Raw genomic sequence first — 14,606 nt, 5'->3', positions numbered from 1 at the left:
TTGCAGATCACCAGGAATACAGAAGGAATGGGTTGTTTTATAAGCTTTACTACAATTATGGATAATGTTGGAAATATATACTGTACATTTCCTGTATGGTGGGACCGCTACAAGCAGAGAAAATCCACATTGAAGGGGATTTCTATGCAAGCTACACAGCAGATGAAGATTGTATTACAAGCTTGGATTACTGATTTAAGCCTCTTCTCTTCTCCCCACCCATTTCTCTGATAGCTTTTAAACTTAAATAGCCATATAAGTTCAAATGTTCTTTTATAGGGTGAAATAAACAGCTTTTATGGTTCAGAAACTGCAAGCTTAGAGATCAACACTTCACCACTAATTCATGCAGGTTCAAGCTAAAGAAATGGCTCATTTTCCCCTCTCCAGTTGTTGAGATATTTTTTTGCAAAAAAAAATCTAGATGCACTTTAAATTAGATGTTATGTAAACTGTGGATGCAGACAATGCTTTCTCCTGACACGGTGCATCCAGCGTGCCACTTTTCAGGTCCCAGCTCCCATGAAATCAGAGGGAAATTACTGCTGAAAACCTCAGAATACTTGGAAGTTGGTACAAAACATTAGAACAAATTATTTATATTATTGACATGCCTTTTTAAATACTTTTTTTTTTTTTAATGCAGGAAAGCTTTAATATACCTCTGAAAATGTCTTATGAGTGCAAATGTAATTTATATTGGTTTAGGCTTCTTTCCACAAAGAAGTGGAAAGAGCATTCAGCTCAGCCTGTTGGGTATGATCCTTTCCAGGGAGGTAGCAGGAAATCCCAGTTCCAGCTGTTACAGGGACCCTGAAGTTGGCAGTACTGCCAACTACCTTATGACAACAGATTTCCATCAGAATAAAGCATCCATATACTTCACAGTCACCCCAGCATTTCAGTGAGCTGGGGGAAAAACCATGGGCCAGGGATGTGAATTCCATGCATATGGAAGTAATAGGAGGGTATAAAAGCCAAGGAAGATGCAGCTTGAAAGGGTTGTTACAATCTGAATGCACAGAAAGTTATTTTCAAACCTAGAGAGAACAAGAGCTGTATTCTGCTGGGCAGTGGAAACTCTCTGCCCCATATGCTCTAGTCAGAAATAGTTGTGGCCTAATATTTTTATCCTAAAATCTACAGCATGAATTTTATTTATCCAGCTATCTGGCTGTTTATTCCATCCTCACCAAAATGCCTGAGCATCTGACACATCCAGTAAAAGGAGTTGTTTTTTTTTTTTTCCCATCCACTTATTAGCCACATTTACCAGCATTTAAGTGGTTAAAGCAGCAGCTTTGTTTCCACGCAGAGATAATCCTGTTCCTGAGGACACCAGTAATGGTGGTATATGACAACATAATCAGCAGCACAAGGATATAAACAACTCCCAATTATCCCAAACCAAAATTTTTGAACATCTTGTTACATTTTTTCCTTAGGCCTTAAAATTACTGAGTTGTTATGGTTGGATGCTTTGTGGTGAATAAATCTAGAATAATTCCCTGGAAAGAGTGAATTGCCGCCGAAGCGCTGTTAGTGCAAAAGACCACAGTACCAAGTTTGCCCTGGCTTTCCCATCCAAGGGGAAAAACCATACAATGCTCTCATCATGTGGGGACAGGAAAGAAATGGGGCGGTGATTTGATTTCGAGGAAGTGGGAAGCAGTTGCACACCCTGCATGGAAAACGGGCAACAGGAGAGCACCATCAGAGCAGCACACAGCACTGGGGATTCTCCCACCCTTCTGTCAAAATGCTAAATCCTGTAGGCCTCCAGGTACATAACAAACAAACAACCATTGAAGAAACCCACTGCATGTGAAAACAATCTGCATGAAGTTTGAGAGGAGCGGTAGATGTCGTTTCCCACACAACAGGCACCAAAGTACTAATCAAAGCTGAGATAGGAACACAAGATCTTGTGCTAGAAGCAGAGATGGGACAGGACACAGTATTCGTATTTGAAGCCAGATCAAAGTAACCATGTTTAGAGTCAAATCCAGGCGCAGGCACTGAATATACCTCCAAAACATGGATGGTTTTGGATCTAGTTAGGGTTCTGTCATCCATCTAATCTTGAAATGGGTGGATCAAAGACACTCAGACTGAGACTGAGCGAAGTGCTAACAGATAGCTTTGAATAGAAACAATTCAGTACAGTGCTTCAAGCAAGGAATAAATCTGTTGGTGGACAAGTTGTGAACCGAGAGAGAAGTGAAACTGGCCAAGGAAACTACGACGTATCTATTGATTGCTTTGGTATGTTACCTCACGAGGTTGGCTTTATTTATAAAAGCAGGGAAAAAGAGGCACAATGTGGTTGAGGAATTGGCCCAGAAAGTTGGTAGCAGTGCCAGAAGAGACTTGAAAATTAAGAAGGATGTCCAGTGGTTTGAGTGCTGGCTTGGAAATCAGAAGCAATCGTATGTTTGGTGCTCCATCCCAGATTTCCTGTATGACCTTGGCCAAGTCATTTAGTGTTTTGGTGTCATCTCAGCTTCCAACTTGTCAAATAGAAGTAATAAACCTTGTTAAAAATAAAAATAAATCATTGGGGGTGGGGAGGTGGACCAAAAAAACCTCACCGTTTGCAGCCTCATGACTTGTAAGTGGCCTGATACACTGATCAAATAAAGGAGATCAGATGGCCTCCTGAATTATTCAGAACAGAAATACAGAAATACAATTATAGGAAAGAACTGTTCACAAAACACTTAATGCTGTAGGGGCAAGCCTGCTGATAGATTTTCTGACATTTCTGTTCTTTAAGCAAGCTATAGGAAATAACACAGGCATAAAAAACCATTGCTCGGTTCAGGCTGACACTGGTGTTTGTTCTGTAGATGGCACACATGCTAACCTTCTTTTCTTCATTGTTTATGCCAACATAAAGTGGTAACAACTGCAGGCCGCCAAGGAATTACTGCTGGCATATACTTGCGTGAGATCTGGCCACACCAAACATATCATTTACTTCAGCATATGCATTTTCTTGGTCACCATTTTTCAGGCTCCCGTAGTCAACTGCAGTAATAATTTTGGCCAGTATCAACTTTTGACCTGATGTCTCTGCAGATCTGAAAGGAATTTCTCCTTCCATACACATGATCTTCCATTAGGTAGAGCCAGTTCCATGATTCCTGGAAGAATTAAGAAGTACAGATTTCCTATAACTCTGGATACTTGCAGATGATGTTGTAGTCTCCAGCTAGGGTATAAGAAGAGAATTCTTTCACACCTAGTGCAGTCTGGTCATTCAGGGATGGACACAGCGAATAAAGGCAGATTCCTGAATTATTCAAATTGAAAACCCCTGGTGTTCACCCTTCTGCACCAGGTGACCAAGTGCTATGCAAAATTTGGAGTGGAAAAATATGCAGTCAGCCTTGCAAAAAGAATTACACTTCAGACAGGTTGTTGTATTCTGGAGAAAACAAAGGATAAGAATCTGAGATCTTATCTACAATCGTTTCAGGTTTACCAGTCACAGAGAACTACAACACTTCTGCAACTGTTATATATTCATTTCAGCAACAGTGATAATTACAGAGGGCCAAGCATTTCTACCACTGTGTCATCCTAACTCAGCTCATAGCACTTGCTGGTGAAAGATTTTTCTTGAGGCATTGCTATCTTTAATAGAACAGCAGCCATGAACAACTGTTCTAGTACAAAAAGGAAACAACCATTTAAATACCTACACAATTAGATGTTGAATTTCCATTGAAAGCCAATTGAATACAATTATTAAAGATCAAACTTTATAAAGATATTAAGGTAATAAAAGCAGCAAAAATAATGAAACCAGTCAGTAAAATCAGAAGAACAAAGAACAATTCAGCATCAGAGACACAAGCCTACATGCTCCTTCAATACCCCATTGCTCTGCTTGAAGGTGATTCAGCTGTTGCATTCTTGCTTGAGATGCTAAGACAAAATGTGGAAAACAAGGGTTATGTCCCCAAACTCCCTCATTTGTGGGTTTAGAATTTTCTCCTTGTGTTACGGGAATGCAGCTCCCCTTTAGACACATTAACTCTTTCCCCCAAAGAGCCCCACCAGAGAGAGCCCCACCAGAGAGTGCCCTTGTATGCTGTAGGAGAACACAGAAGGGCCTTACATTTCTTATGCTGAAACCGAGAGTCCTCCCATAGCATAAGGCGAAAAACCCTCCTCTTCCTGGAGTTAGCTTTCTTCCTGGCTCAGCATTTTGGGCTGCCCAGGTGCTCAGGTTGGGTGATTTCTCACAGCAGTTAAGTCTGCTATGGACACAATCAGCCTTTGAGATCTGCTGCATTAGAGCATACGCATCCTTTGACGTGCTACTTCTATGTGCCCACATAGTGTATGAATGGAAATGGAATGCCTTTGGGAATACTGCCAAAGGCCTTTTGTACTTAAGTCTTTGTGGGAGATATTCTTCCTAGAGTCCATCTGGGAGTTTTGGATTAAAGCAACTCCTCCTGGCTTCCTCAAAGCACACTTTGGGTTTCCTTGAAATTGGTGCATATAGTCTGGGAGAACACCTTTGGGTATAAAATGCTATTTTCAGCCTCCTGCAGGAAGGTCACTTGGCAAAAGCATGCAATGCCATGCATATATTGAGTTGGGTGCAGACATGGTGCTTTCATTTTCCTAGCAATGTCCAGCGGACACCACTAAAAACACTGCAACAGTCTCAAGTGTTGCTAATCTCTTTAGCCATAGTCACATAAAGATCCATCAGAGAACAGCCTCACAAATTACATGCATCTTTATGCAAAAGCAAGCAAAACCAAAGTTAGCTGTTTTTCCCTCTAGTGTAGATATTAGTGTGCAGATTATACATGTTATTAATTCTAGACCAGTGAACTTTCCTCCTAGCTTAAAACAAAGTGTCACATTATTAGTCAGGTTTTCCAGCATCTTTTGATAAAAATGGTGTTTTTATTGCCACATAAAAAATACAAGGCGAGTTAAATGTTCAGTATTTTCTTATAAAATATTTAGGTTTATAAACTGTTGCGAACAGGCTAGTGTTTATATAATATTCACAGACATCTGTAATGCCTCTCATGAAAGCTAATGTATAAGCTCTTAGCTACTGCAAAAGGGTTTCAAAGATGCTCTGCCCATCTTAAAGTGCAATTCTAAATATTACAAAGAGCAACTTTGGTAACAGATTGTTTCGAGCTTAATGTTTATTCCTCTCACAGCTGTCTAGGTTGAAATTTGCGTATTTTATGAGTGAAGGCCCTGGTACCTTTAAAATTTAAATACCTAACTAGGACACCCTTACTCAACAAAACATAAACACATGCCTGATTTCAGGAACATGTTTACATCCTTTAAGTCCCAAGTCTCAAATCATATATCCACATTACTTCTTTTAACAGACAGAAAAGTAGTCAAGAGCACAGGCATTTTTGAGGCAGAAGACTGTAGTTCACAGAGGTAAGAAGCTCTAACGACTTGTTTTCCAGGTATTGCCCAAGTATCTGCTACTACTAAGAAACAACTGTTGTTTCAGTTTCTGATTTTTTTTTGTTTGTTTCTATAACAGTGAAGATGTCATGTAGAGATTTTATTTTTTTTTCCTTTCTTACCATTTTCCTTGATATAAAATGAACTAAAATAAACGCCGCTCAGACGACTACACAATTGACCCCACATCCAACAAAACCCAAAGCGGAGGTATGATTCTGCTTCTCCTATCACTGGTAAACTACAAGATGTCATATTTGTACCTTGTGTCATTTAACGTCAAACAATAGGTAGAATTGACAACTTTTCTCATTGAATGTGTTGCTTGAAACAGCACAGTGTCAGAGAGACTCTGCTTGGATTTCTCCTTCAGCTAATTTAGAGGCAGAATAACTGATGCAAGAAGATTGTAAGTCTCAACCACACAAACTCAATGCCAACAGCTGAACAGCACAATCTAAAGAGAGTTATGGCATTCCCCTCAAACCTATTTCCACCACACATCAAGTGTAAACATCGATCAAGTGTGGTTCTGAATCAAAAGGCTTACAATGAGGATCTCAGATTACCTTCATCTGGCTCTGTTCAATGTCTTCAGAACAGCCCTGCCAATCAATGGCTTTATGGCTTCTGGAGCATTTGCAGCATTTCATATTTTAAGAGACTAAGTGGTTGGTGAAGCATACCAAACCATCAGCCCTACAGAATGACAAGCTTTCAGCTTCCTCACACACGTCTAACAGCCTTGAAAACAGCAAGGCAAGATGCCACAGCAGTGTATCCCTACTATTAAGGGGTGATTTCTCTATCTACCTCTATCTTTCCTTTTTTTTAAGTTCCAACACGCAACAGGCAATGGTCATATCTTGATCTCAGATCAGGGGCAGACACTTACCACACTGCAGATGTATATATATGGATTGGAGCAGGTGAGGGCAGCCATATGCTGGATGGCAATTCCAGATCTAAGCAAGCCGCAGCCTGGGGACCCTCAAGTAGGAATGCAGCAGATGAGCTGTAAGCAGGTACAACAACCTGAAATGGGGACAGAGAAGTGCAACTCAATAAATAAATGGCTCTGAAATCCTAACCATGAGATCTCAGAGATGTTCCAGGCTTAGATGCAAGGACATGACCTTCAGTATACATGTCAAGCTACTATGCTTCAGACTGGTGTACCAGCCTTAATGATGATTATATTGGCATTTTATAACAATAGTCTGTGCACAAAGGTGCATACTAACCATACCCCCTATTTCTTTCCTCATCCTCACCCTGGAAGTGCTGGATCTTTGACCATTCAAATGTAATCACAGGCTAATATGGTGGGAATCAGTAATGTGCTATGAAGATGTTTCAAAACTCAATTCTCCCAGCCAAAAGACTGAGTAAGCTGATACCCGATGTGGCACCAGACTATTCTTCTGGGCAGCCATAACCCTAAATAAAAACACGTGAAAGCACAGGGGCAAGGGCAGATGTAGGATTCTTTGGGATTTTTTTCCCCCCTTACGTACACAGATGGTTCTAATCGCAGAGCTTTCTCTATTTATTTATGGTGACTGATACATACTTTGTACTTGATTTTAAGGCAAGTTACGAGGAGGAGTAACTTAACGTGCTGTTTCCCATGAAACATATGGCAGAACTGGTATTCGTCACTGTGGAGCACACGTAACACGGCATTTGCCTTATGCTAGGGGAAAACCTGCACTCAACACAAAATGAAGTCAGGACAGACTTATAAAAAAGGAACTAGATGATCTTGTATCACACTTTCTTACTTACGCAGTTCACAAATGCAATTCTAGACTCACAGTGGTAGCCTTTCTTTCAAGGGTGTGAGGAAGTATTTGGCACCTTCTGTTGTCTACATCACAATCTTACAGATAATCTGGGAATTTTCTGGTTTAACCGTGTCACTTATGATAGCCAAAAGTGTACGGACTGAACTAATCTCAGTATTCTTCCCCAGCATTTTTTTCCTGCAAAGAAAATCAGGTTCTTGCTTTGTTCCCCCTGTGCAATTTCTAGGACCTGCGGTCATGGAAAAGAAGTTCCATGGTACTAAAAAGCCTACAGGAATCCCAAAACAAGAGCTATTATCCTGAGGAAAGCCTATCAAGAGGCCTCATTTTTTATTTTGTGCTGCTGTTGTTTTGTTTTTCATGCAGTTTCAATTCTTGTGTTAAAGAGGATGCAAACTATTTTTCCCCATCACTGAGCATGATCTGTCACCTTATACGTCTGAGTCACCTTATAGGTCCGTATCCTCATGAAAACTCATTCTCTATAGCGAATGCAGAAACACGTGCCTGAATTTTTAACTAGATTTGCAGAATGAGGGACAAAACAAGCCCAGATGATGTTTCTAACTAAACTCCCCAAAGGGGTATTTCCTTCAAATATCCACCCGTCCTTGAGCTCCTTCTCCACCCACATCTAATTGGCCTTCTTCATAGATTTGCAAGCCAGCACTGATGAAAATGACCACACCCTTCTGATATTTTCTTATTTTAATCTACAGGAAATTCACCTCTGGTATGCAGACCCAGAGGGTAGAAAGACGCCTGCTGTTTTGGTAGATAAATGGCACCTGGTACACATAGCAACACAAGGCCACAGAAATACCTGCACAGGCAAACAGCTATTCTTAAAGGTGCTCTGTATAATACTAACAGCATTGAATATGACCTGCAAAAAAATCTTTGCATAGTAAGTTAACTGTCCTCAAAGCACGCATTTACAGAAAAAAGGAAAAACAAACAAACAAACAAAATTTATATTTTCAGGAAGAACAAAACAAACCAAAAAAAACACTGAAGAATTTATATTTTCAGGACAAGGGCAATCTAATAAATACATTTATCCTTTGAAATAATTTCAAATAATTATATGCTGGGAAACACCTTGGAAGATTCACCTCCTTGCTCTCTTTAATTTAATGAGGGACACTAGGTAACAGTGCCAGTAACAGATTGTTTTGGTAACTCATCATGGCCACTACAACCCAGCTCTAATCAGACAGAGTATCAAAGATTGGCCAGTGCAATCATTATAAGATTGATATTATTAAAAAGAAAAGGAAAAAAAGGGAAGGGAGGAGGAGAAGGCAAGAGATTTAAGAGGACTTTTGTTTATTTGATTAACTCCTTGACATCTACTTTCTTTCCTCTTTTGCATGTAGCCATTTTTCACTCATCTCTCCTACTTACTCTGCTTACTTCTCTTAGCAATGCACGAATTGCCAGCACATGAAAACTATTCCTACGGTACCAATCACGCACACCCTAGAAAGGCAGGCTTACCCTAAAAAGCACTCGCAGTCAGAAAAAGATGCACGACAAACGGATCCAACAAATGAATAGGAGGCATCACAGTGAGACAATTGTGATTAATATACATAAGCTGGTGAGAAGAAACATCATTTCACTGAAAAATGCAATTTTACTGAATCAAAAATCCATTCTTAAAGAAAAATCAGTCTTCAAAGGGCTTATCCAAGGTTGGATCAGCTCTGACCAATGACAGCAACATCCCAGATAGTTTGACTGACCCTCCCTGCGTTTTGCAAAGGCAAGTTTTGAATGTGACAATTGCCCTTATCTGACTGTTTCACAGCTCTTAATACAGAGCCTCCTTTGGGAAAGGGAACGTTCACAAAGCCCATTAGCCCAAATCTTTTCCTGGTTTTGCTAGAAGCCATGGTGCAATGCTACGCAGAAACACCCAAGCTAATGCTGAATGAGTTGGCTTGAGTACCAAGAGCAGCATGGACATGACGTCCCTGCCCATGGCAGGGGGCTTGGAATGTGATGATCTGTAAGGTCTCTTCCAGTCCAGACCATTCTATGATTCTCTGATAACCTGGCAAATTGCCCAAATTAACCAGGAAAGATCCACACCATAGAACTGCAGATACTGCACTGGAAGCAGCTGGCTCAGGTACCTCTATGCAGTACTGCCCAGACTCCTGCAGACAGCATATATCTGTCTGCTTTACCCTGAACAAAGACATAAAAGATCACCCGAACGTGCACATTTCTGACATGGTGGACTCATCAGATAAGTCAGAATCCAGCCCTCACTGTTTTGAGCTGGTCACCCAAACACTGCCGGTAAATCTCATCAGCTGTGATCTACAGGATGAAAAACATCCAGCAAACCACAGCAGTTTTGTTTTGAGGTTTTTATTGTAGGCTGTTGCTTTTTTTTTCTTTCCTTTTTTTTTTTTTCTTTTTATTTTTTTATTTTCTTGCTGGGGAACTACTAATTGTTCCAAACTGTCGTTAATTGGCTTACAGTTCCACTTACCCTGTCAAACTGCTGGTCAGCTGGCGAGCACGCCGTGCTTTCCCAATAGATTTATTTCACAGCTGGAATCTGCAGTCTGGAAGGTCCTTCCCATTTCCAGATCTGCAGCCCTTCCAGGCAGAAGGGAGGGGAGGAAGAGACAGATGCTTTTCCACGGAGATGTAACAACACTAGCAGGTTCTCAGCATGTCAATAACAATCTAATCAGGCTGCATTATATTGAAGGGAAAATGAGATTTCTGCGTTTGCCAGAACACCTCACACATCCGCTTGCTCTTACAGACACATACAACACACTTCAGTTCCAGATGCAGATAAGGATAACCACACAGTGGGTAAAGCAATCCAAGAACTAGTCTAGCCAACTCCTAGCTGGACCTCAGCCTCTTTCCATCTCCTCTCCCTGCTCTGGAATAACTATTGCTGCCTGTAACTTTAATGAAATTTCATAGACAACTCCTGTGAGTTTATGGTGCAGACGGTGCCCTGCTGCTCTGAGGATATGAAGGAAGGATGACTCAACAAGCTGTCTCACCTTTCCTCTTCTCAGCCTTGGTCTAATCACAGGGAAACCCACAACTCTAGCAGTGCTCAGGGATCAAGAACTGGTCCTTGGAGAGACCTGATGGCACCGCAGAAGAAAGGGCAGCTGCAGGGACCTCTCCCCACGTGGCCAGCCAACTCTGCAGAAATGTCACGCAGCTCACCCAAAAGCTAATGAACCAGGCTTTTCTTTTGCTTGGTGTAATTCCTGCCAGAGCTCCCTCCTCACGCAGGGCTGGTTAAAGTAGACCTCGCACCTCAACCATAAAACTAGGGAGCATCATCCCCTGGTGACAAAACTTAAATTAACCACTGGCCTGTGAATTGGTGAGCGATGAGCCATCCCCACAGCAGGGCTGCAGCCTGGCTCCGTGTTCTGCAGGCTCTGAGACAAGGATTCAAGCCCAGTAGCCTTAGTGGAAAAAAAGACAAAAAAAAAAAAAAAAAAAAAAAAAAAGAATGATAAAATAACACAACAGAATTTTGATTCCAAATTCATTGCTTGGAGGAAGGAGAAGGATATTTTATTTCTTTCCTGGCTGATTACCTAATGAAAAAAAAAAAAAAAAACACCCTAGCTCCAGTGAATGAAAAAGAACCTTTCAGTCCAAACGCCTCAGAGTCAGGTCATCCAAATTCCCGGTTGCCTTGATCTCTTTTCCAGCCAATGAGCTTCTCTTAAGCTCTGAGTGATGGTGTCGTATATTTTAAAATGTGTTTATTCTGACAATTTGCTATGCTTTTATGCAAGAGGACAGGCAAGCAACCCATCCCCAAAACCTCAAGAAAACAGCATAAGTCCTGGCTGCTAGACTGGTTGGCTCCCTGTGGACTGTTGATTCTTGGACAAGCTGTTATTCCATCCTTAAAATATGTACTTACCCTGAAAAAGAAAATGCACACACAAACATACAACTAGGTATTAAGAGCTTTGGTAGATCTGTGACTCTGATCTTGTGACTAAGGTGTCAGCTGCTTCTGCAGAAACAGACATGGTAGTGGAAAAAAATAAAATTAAATAAAATACAAGAGCGAGCACTGAACTGCCCACAGCTGGACTGATCTGAACTTCCACTGCTGAGCCGCTAACGCTACGTTTTCCTCATTGCTCCAGTGTCATTGAGGTTATGGAAACCAGAGAGGCAAACGAATGGGAATTTCTAAACACATCAAGGGCTAAAGGAAGTGAAAAAGGGTGTGGGGGAGAATACTTGGAGAATATCCGTTCTGGGGATAGTGGCGTGTTTCTCAGGGTACCCAAGAGAAGGGGAGATATGCCTGTACAAGAGAGGTCATCTGGTATCAGATCACATCACCCCTTTCCTCTTTCCCTTGGCTGCCTTTTCACATTCCCTTTTGAGCACATTTCCCTTTGGTTGTGGGAAACGCATAATCCACCGGCACTCTCAAAAAAACATGTCGCAGTGGCACAGACTGAAATAGAAACCAGATTTCTGCCTCCAAGTCTCCTGCTCTACCATCTACAAATCAGACCTAGCCTTAATCTGAGCAGAAAAGCCAGGCAAAAACCCACTGTATACCAACAGAGCGCATGCATTACATCAACACCATGGCAGGGCTGCTTGGTCCCCCTCACTCCCTTTCCCTGAGGAATTCAATCCTGGTTTTAACCCAAATGCCTGCATGGCCACTGTGGAAATGCACTTCTAGCTCCGCATATGCATCTATGTGCTCAGGGGTCAGCAGCCCTGAAAACGATGCCCAGACAGCAACATGATGAATGGAGCACTGGGACTAGATTAAAATAGACTTTCAAATGCAGTTACATTTAAATAAATCCCCCTATTTTCGTTGCCATTGACTGCCTTAAACTACATTTAGTCTCTGCCATTTGTCTTCTTTTTTTTTTTTTTTTTTTTACAATGTATTTGTGGTTAGCAGAGAGAGCTTTTACCAGTAACAGAGGCACACCAGCTCACCACCTCCTCGGCCCCGGCCCCACACCATGTGCTGTCTCATTCTCATGGGCTGCCCCAGCGAAGGTCTCAGACCACAAAAGCCCTGGGGATTCCCACCTACAGCCCCACACTGCACAGCCTCCCCTCACACCCTCCTTGCCTATTCCTCCCCAGGTGCTGGGACCCAGCCCCACACAGCTCTGGGGCTCATCCCACAGCTGCGGCCTCCACACCTGGGCCATGCCCCACATCCCCACCCCACCACAGCTTGATGCCCAGCTGGCAGACCAGGGCAGAAAGGCAGCTGAAGAGACAGAACCCACATCGTGTGGCATGTGAATCCGTGCGCATCAGCAGGGCCATGGGAAGCACGAGGACCCCACAGGACCCCACAGACCCCGCAGGACCCTACGGACCTGTGTGAGGTGCCCTGTAACAGGCCACTAATAGTCGGATGGGAAAGAGCAGTAAGCTCATGCCCAGTGTTTTCGGATGGCATTGACTCTGGAGAGCAGCCAGCCCATGCCAGAAATGATTGGGCAGCACCAAGTAGCCTCTGGTCAACATTTTTAGCTGCACAACATTTTTAGCTGTTAGGCACAGCAATTTAACATCAAATTCTCCATTACCATAATCACACCAATGGGAAGCATCACCATCGTTACCACAGATGTCCAGAACCAGAGGAATGACTTTAAGAAACACGACATTCCCATATGTGGTGCTGCCCTAGACAGAACACAGTTTTCCATCCACTATGACTGGAATTAGCCCCAAATTATCGCCAGTCCACAGAGTGCCCCACAATAACACCCCAGGTTCCTGTTGTTCACCTGGGACAACGTACAAACGCATCAGCTATACAGCCCCATGCCTGGTGCTTGTATGTCTCAGAACTGCTCTACCCACACTTTGGGACAGGCAGGCAGCTCCTTTCCTCCACACAACAGAACACAAAACATCCATCTCTACTGCCAATGAAGTTTACTTCTCAGGTAGCTGCAGCCCCATGGGGCCAACCTGCAGGGATTGCAGGTAACTCTGAGTTTCTGATGTTCTCAGGAATGTAATCACTGAATAGATATACCTATTGTAAAGCACAAAAAGACACTGATGTCAACACAGAAACCTTTTCCTGCTATCAGATACAAGCACAATAAATTGGCCACAAGAAGAAACTGCTACCAAAGAGAAACCCTAGAAACCCAGCCCCTGCTTAACACCACTCAAGGGGACTGCCTGCTCCATCGTGAGTCTAAGAAGCCAGGAAAACCATTTACTTGCAAAGACTGGTAAACAATAGTCAAAATTTATTTTATTTTATTTTTTTCCTACTTTTATTTTGATTCTTTACTTGGAGCTCTGTAATAGTTCAATAACTAGTTGAATAAAGATCAGTCCTCAGCCCCAGCCCACCAGTACTGTTTGCTGTATGGATTCCCTGTAGGCCGTTTCATATTAAAGAACACCCGGATGTACCATGAGATATCTAGTTTTGTTAACTCAGAAAAGTAAGTGAATTCTCTAATCTCGGGATCCTGGGTGCACGCAAAATCCCAGTTCTGCATTCAGCTCCTAGGTGCCTGGAGACAAAGCAGGGAGATGCATGGCCACCGTGAAACAGCTGTGCCAGAGACGTTCTTCTGCAGCTGGAGGTCAGTGACACACACCGTCAGCTCCCCTCACCTCTAGTGCTAGGACCAGTCTTCACACCACTTCACTTACCAAGCTACAGCTGCTGGTTAAAATAACATTTTGCCAACTTCCTTTCTTCCTGCTTGGTATAAATCATCATGGGCTCACTGTGCAGCCAAATGGCCCTATAAATCCCAGAGATGGCACACTGCCGGCAGTATGTCCTCTCTTAGAGCTGTACATGATCATAGGCTACGCACCAGTTTTCCTGCCAAAATTTTCCTGCCAAATCTCCTACCTGAGGTAGTCCTGCATTTCCAACCAACACAATTTTCCCTGACCCTTTCCAGATGGGACAGATGCAGACAGCGCTGGAAGGGCTCAGCAACCTGGCTGCTGGCTGGGAACATAACCTTGAGGGTGCTGGACCAGGACTGCACAGATCCCATTCATCTCCCCTTCAACCTGGTGGAAAGCTAAAGTTCTCAAAAGCCATACTCTTTAACCCCTGTGAAGGAGAGCAGTCAGGGATTCGAGCGCTGCATTAGGAGGTGGAGGAACTTGTCTGAACAGATCGATGAAGCGTGGCTCAGGGGAGCACATCAGAAAGTGTCAAAGATCGACACTGAAGAAGATGGTTCTGTTTTTCAACAAGCTCCACTGCTAAAAACACCAGGGAGCAGAGGACAGGAGGGAGGGAAAGGGTGTACGGTGACACCAAGGGAG

At 42.7% G+C, this 14,606-nt stretch overlaps 1 long non-coding RNA gene across 12 annotated transcripts in view; it reads right to left on the bottom strand.

The window, feature by feature from the left end:
* Positions 1-14,606, bottom strand: part of LOC106014718 (uncharacterized) — a 127,299-nt gene that overhangs the window by 79,793 nt on the left and 32,900 nt on the right. For 11 of the 12 annotated variants that reach the window (XR_011804446.1, XR_011804450.1, XR_011804455.1 and 8 more), the window contains exon 9: positions 6,365-6,504. The exons of the other annotated variant lie outside the window; for it this stretch is intronic. This is a non-coding gene — a long non-coding RNA (uncharacterized lncRNA). The remainder of the gene's footprint in view (positions 1-6,364; positions 6,505-14,606) is intronic. 12 annotated transcript variants of the gene reach the window in all.

The sequence above is a fragment of the Anas platyrhynchos genome, chromosome 21 (genome assembly GCF_047663525.1).
Source record: "Anas platyrhynchos isolate ZD024472 breed Pekin duck chromosome 21, IASCAAS_PekinDuck_T2T, whole genome shotgun sequence".
Taxonomy (NCBI): domain Eukaryota; kingdom Metazoa; phylum Chordata; class Aves; order Anseriformes; family Anatidae; genus Anas; species Anas platyrhynchos.
Note: the sequence above shows the minus strand (reverse complement) of the source record. Positions and strands in the feature narration are given on the sequence as shown.